This window comes from Pinus tabuliformis, chromosome 8 (assembly GCF_031772625.1).
Source record: "Pinus tabuliformis cultivar Carrire ecotype Pingquan chromosome 8, CPIR1, whole genome shotgun sequence".
NCBI classification, from domain to species: domain Eukaryota; kingdom Viridiplantae; phylum Streptophyta; class Pinopsida; order Pinales; family Pinaceae; genus Pinus; species Pinus tabuliformis.
This window is the reverse complement of record NC_142294.1, coordinates 112,775,654-112,782,166: the sequence shown is the minus strand read 5'-3', so window position 1 is coordinate 112,782,166 and position 6,513 is coordinate 112,775,654.

The following is a 6,513-nucleotide window of genomic DNA, read 5'->3' as shown; positions in this document are numbered from 1 at the left end:
TCATTATATTTATTTATTTTTATATTATTTCTCTTGCTCTTATTTTGGGATCAACAAGTACATTTTGTGTGGCTCGCACTTTATCACAGACGACTCACACCTCTCTATGGCACACCATATGCTCTAAGATCATTACAATGATTCATTCTTTATGATATGCTTCTTGCTCTATATTTGGATTGCACAGTGAATTGGCTCTTTCTCTTATGTGGCATCACAATGATACAACAGTGCCTCAGTATCATACAATATAACAAAGACTAATATGTGGCATGGCTCGCACTCTATGACATGGATCGATATTTATGGATGGATCACTCTATATTCTTTGTGGTAGATAACAATTCTATAGTGGCATCACTCTATGGTGTGTCTCTACAGTGGAATCACTCTCCTATACTTTGTGCAATTTGATGTAGGATAATGAATTATATTACTGACTGATCCTTTAACTTGATACATGATTGTAATGCTATGTATATGGCTATGACGAGAGCCCTTTGATCATAGTAGTAACATACTCTTGTTCATAGTAACCCTATATCAGTGAACTGTATCTACATGACATTGAACTCAATATATATATATATATATATATATATATCTATTATATATATATATATATATATATATATATATATATATATATATATATATATATATATATATATATATATATATGTATATGTATATTATAAATCTTGATGAAAACAATAATATTTGATAAGGTAGTGACCTCAATGCATGGTAGTGTTTTTGATATGACAATATCCCTATGACATATGACTGTGAGACAGTGATCTATGTCACTGTCATGATTTACATGACAGTGACATATGACAGTCATACCTATGCTTGTGAGAGTGATAAATGGTAGCAGTGATTATTGATAATAATGGATGGTTGAGCTGCTATTGGGTTATATGACAAACAGTGACCTTGTATGACAGTGACAGGGACCTTGATGAATGTCAAGGATATTGATCTTGATAGTGATCTTGATGCAATGACCATAACATGGAAATAGACCTCGTTGAATGAAAGTGTGTTCATGACAATGGTGGATGGTAGTATGATGACAATGATGTATGGTTTGAGGATTATATGGTAGTGATGGAAAACCTCCATGACAACTACAGCAACAATGAAGTATACCATGCTATTATGACAATAAGATATAGTCTAATGTTGGTCTATCCCTAGGTGGCCTAATATGATTGATAATGATGTCTCATGAGTATTGCACTTTGTATCTTAGTTTAAATTTGCTGAATATATAATAGAAGAAGAATATGGTTGGGTTTTACCTCTTGTGGGGTTTTTCCTTGGTCTCTGACCTAAATCCCGATGTCTCTATTATCTATGTTTTTTGTTTTGTTTTGTTTTGTTTTTTTGTTTTTTGTTTTTGTTTTTGTTTTGTTTTGTTTTGTTTTGTTTTTGTTTTGTTCTTTTGTTTTGTTTTTGTTTTTGTTTTTGTTTTTGTTTTTGTTTTTGTTTTTGTTTGTTTGTTTGTTTGTTTTTTCTTTTTTTGTTCTTTATTGTTCCATTGCATTGTTGATGTTATTTTTCTTTGTACATAACTGCTAATGATGATATGATGTTATGGGGTGAATGTTATATGAAAATGTTCATTTAAAAAAAATACAATTATCTATAGCAGAGAATAATCTAGCCCTAAAAACTAACATGGTATCAGAGTTGGGCTCGAGAAGACACCAATGATGAAGTTCATTATCAAAGAAATGAAGGTGGTAGAGACCTAAAATAATTTTAGGGCTTGAAGGAAACCCTAGGAAGCCTTTGTTCTTGCAAATAGAGGCTAGAATTTGCAAGAAACCCTAGGAGTGGCCTTGATATGAAAAGAGCCTGGTGTGATTTTGAGTTTCTTTATACGATAGGGTCAGTCATAAGTTATTAAGTTATTTGGGACAAATTCAGAGAGACCCTAGGAGACAATATGATGAAATATCCAATGGTCATCGATAGTTGATCTTGGCTGCTGATGAAGGAAATTAAGGATATAGGTGGTGTTTAAGATGGCAAATTTCTTCTAAAGACAAAATTGTGATATGGTTGCTGGATCGTGATGACTCATTGGGACAAGATCAAGAGGGAGCTGATAACTTCCTACAATCCTCACGAAATATAAGTACTTTCAAGACATATGTTATTTTCTGCTCTTATTTAGATTTATCATTTTAGACTATTGTTTATTCTTCTTGCATGTATATTTGAAAGATTCTTTCTCTAACTTCTTGGATGAGGATGTGATCAAGGAGAAAAAATCTCGAGGATAATCTAGATGTAGAATAAAGTAGGAAGAGTAAGATCTAAGAGGGAGATGGTGTAGGAAGAGTAAACTCCAAGAGGGAGTTGGTGCAGGATAATGAATAAGCCACTCTCCTATCTAGAAAATGGATGACAATATTTCCTCATCACTAGGTACACTTACATTATGTTTATTTATTTTGCTATTATTTCTCTTACTCTTATTCTGGGATCTACAAGTACATTTGATCAATCACAGACCAAGTCCTCTATATCGATATTGAGAAGAATTTTGAGCAATCCCATGATTGAAGTGATGCTTTAAAAGCACAGATATCGAAGGAAGAATTGGTTAATGACCATGAATAAAAGAGGTTTCCTATCTAGAGGGAGAAGAATGCCATGTAATGATGAGATGTTATGAGATAAGGATATGTTGAGAGCTATATGTCCTTCATAAAAGGAACGTTCTAAATGATATAGATGTTGTAGTGCCAAATGCTTGTGTGATATTAAATCCAATAATGATAAGATAAATGCCCTCAGAGGGAGAGGACTGTGTTAAGATCCTATGTAACATTGGCTTCTTCCATGATGTAGCATAATTAGAGCTACCTCAAGGCTTTGAGGCACATAAGAATAGAATCATGATTTCAAAATGTCTCGTATGAGTTCAAGAAATTCCCATAGGCTTGGCATGCTTGGATTAATGATCATTTGATGCATAGTTAACTTCTCTTCAGGGTTGAAGGCATGTATTTGATATTTGATTTTACATGCCAATAATTCATTTTTGGATTAGTGCCAGAGGGATTTGACCCCTAAACCCTGATGATCAACTACTTGAGATTAGTAGTGTAACAGGGATATGATGAGGAATTTGTTGACAAAGAGAGTATGTTGTCAAAGACTTGGAATGATGGATTACACTGAATAGTTGAGAGAGACTCCTCTTCAGATTCAAATTTTATGGATCCCATGATGAACTGGTAGTCAGATGAATTCTTGCTTTGCAACATGAGCCATATAGAGCCTAGATACGTATATTTGACATCTACATGAAACTATTAATCATGCATTAAGACACACTTCCAGAAACTTGATGGATACACCAATGCTAACTGAGGATAAAAATATTGTTGGTAGGAAAAGCACATTTTAGTGCTGTTGTAGCTTAGGATCTAGCATTATTTTCTATATGAGTTAGAAACAAAAGTCTCTTGATCTGAGTACCACTGAGGTAGAGAGGTAGTGTGATTGAAAAGTTCATTGGATATTTGTTTGAGCATATGTTGGATATGAATGTGATATACTGCGATAATATGGTTTGACTTTAGATATCGCTATATATGGGATGTGGTGCAAAGAGGAGATGTTAGAATCCATCACATTTCGACAAATGAGTAGATATTTGAAATTATCACCAAGCCTTTTCCAAAATGGAAGTTCTTGGTCTTCAGATAAAAACTTGAATTGGTGTATGTGACCCACCTTGGGAAAGGGACATAATTTATCGAGAACACTGAGCTATGATCTCCCCCCTTGTTTGAGCTCCTAGGGTGAGAATGGAGCTGGAGAGCTCCTGGGGTTGAGGGAACTCATGGAAATAAGTGTGTCAGATCCTCATCTCATGGTAAGTGTGTATCTCTCCTATTTTTTATGTAGGAATGTGTTTGATCCTTACCAGAAATGGTAAGAGCGTATATCCCCCTACTGTCAAGCTTGGGACTTGACCAGGTATACCCCAATATGCATCCTACCTACAAGTTTGGCTTGTTGGGATTGCCACCCATCTGGCCAATGGGTGAGGAGACTTGAGCATGTCGTATCCTTACCACTTGTGGTAAGTGTGTATCTCCCCTAATTACCTTGGGTGTGCCTGGTCCTTACCTCTCATGGTAAGTGTGTATCTTCCCCAAGCTAGTGGATGCAAGTGTTCTACCACTTGATTCTTGATGGCCAAGATGGGAATATCAATGGAAAATATAATAGTTGTGATCCTTACCTTTAATGGTAAGCAATATCCTTCCTATTTTCATTGGATATAGGGTGGTAGATTGACCTCCCCTATGATGATTATTCTTCTTTAGATAGAGACATCATTGTTCGACTAATGATCAGAGGAGATAAGTTGAGGCGAGATGTGACGAGATGGATATTTTGTTGATGCAATTGAGATGAAGGTCATGGAACTTGACTTGGAGACCAGTAGGGTTTGGAGGTCTTGGGCATGGAATCCCCCCCCAAGGCATGTTTTGGGACTTAAAGCCCAAGTTTTGACCAACTCTTGTTGTAAAAGCTCCGTGAATTGTGGGCACGGGGCGCAAGAGTATGATAGAGTCATAGGGTTTTCCGCCCTAGTTTTGTAATGTAATGTCAGTTGGAAAGACCTACTCATGGTCTGCGGACCATGGGATTGTATAAATAGAGCGAGGCTCTAAGTGTAAAATAAAAGGAACTAATAATGAAGGAATAAGGAAGTCTAAGTGATTGAGCCAAAGTGTAAAGTGTGTCTGTGGGTCGTAGAGTAGGAGAAGGCTCTGCAGCTGAGTGCGCAGAGGCCTAGTAGTCTGCAGCTGAGTGCGTGGACCCCTGCAACTGAGTGCGTAGGGCATGTCAAGTTTGTAACTGTTGGATGAATCAATAAGTGTATCTTTTCCTAGTTTAATGCATGATTGATATAGTTTGCAAATATATTGTTTATTTACTGCGTGCACCTGTATGAATGTTTTGTATTGTTAAGTATAACTTAAAACACTTAAGTAGGTGAAGGTGCTTAAACAATACTGGAAGATAAATAAGATCTCGGGTAATAGCACAGAGTGTGACACAGCCCCTAGTTAGGGCTGCACGAAGGCAGTGTGCCAGGCCATGAGGAACGAGAAAGTACGTGAAGCCACTTGTGTGCAGGGACAAACAAAGGACTAGTCGAACTCATCACACATCTCTAGAGCATAGAAACCTGGTTCTAGTACCCTCCCATACTACTTTGGGTGAGACCTCAGTCCGCACTCCGGGGACTGTTGTCGAAAGGGCCAGTAGTACTTGGATTTGTTTGGCTAATTAAATTCGAACCTGGGTTAGGACCCAACAAGCCAACAAATGGTTCCATTGTCGGGATCGGGATTTGCATAGAGATGTTTGATGTCGTATCACTAGAATCCGACAAAGAAAGGAATTAAAGAGTGGTTGGACAGAAAGATTCATAAGTTCGTGGTGCAGGAAAACAGGAATCCGCGATTATCGAAGGAAGATTGGTTAGATTGCTACTTATATATGGAAATCCATGAAATTTTCTTTGTATCCTTCCCTACTGAGTTGTACAAGTGGATCACAAAGCTAGTAGATAGCCAAGGAAGGTGTAAACTCGACAAACCTATTGTGTGGACTCTATAATTGGTGCACAGACTGGAAGCATCCGAAGATAAGATCGCGTGTGCTGTCAATCACTGGCTGGATCAAACCATAGGAGGATTCATCACTAAATTCATGGTAGATACTTCAGTCATCTATAGCAAGGCAGAACAATGCTTCCTCAAGGGATCGCGAGGTAAGTACATTAAATATTTGAACACTTGGATTAAAATGCTATTGTGTGAAAAGCGGGTTATGCGAATAAATTGATGTTTGGGGCTACGCGGAGTGGGAAAATATACAGAAATGAAGGTACCATAGAACTAGAAACCAGCCCATTGATATCACCTTCACGAGGGGGCAAAGAAGAGCTCATGAAGGTTCCACCAAGAAGTGCGATCGATCTGACAAGGCAGAGAATTCTGTGCATACCAACCCCATCCACAACACCACCAATTTCACCATCTTCACCCCCGACTTCACCCATACCACCTCCGCCACCACCGCGAAGTAGTATGGCCAGCGCGATAAAGTTATCAATGTTTAAGGGAGTAGGGAATGAAGATCCGGACTAGTTTTGGTTCATGATAAAAGTTGTATGGGAAGCATAGGGTGTCATGGATGACAATATAAGGAAGGAAATGTTGGTCAGTGCTCTGTAGGATCGCACGCTGACTTGTTACATTAAGCATTCCAATGAAAATCCGAATGCGGGGATAGCAGATATCCAGACTGTGCTAAACAAAGAATTTAGCAGGCTAAAGTCAGAGGCACAATCGATCATTGGATTCAAGGAAATCTCAATGCTACCAGGTGAAACCCCGTGGGAGTTGGATCAAAGACTGAAGTGCAAAAATCGCGAAGCTAACATGACCTTAACAGATGGGAAAC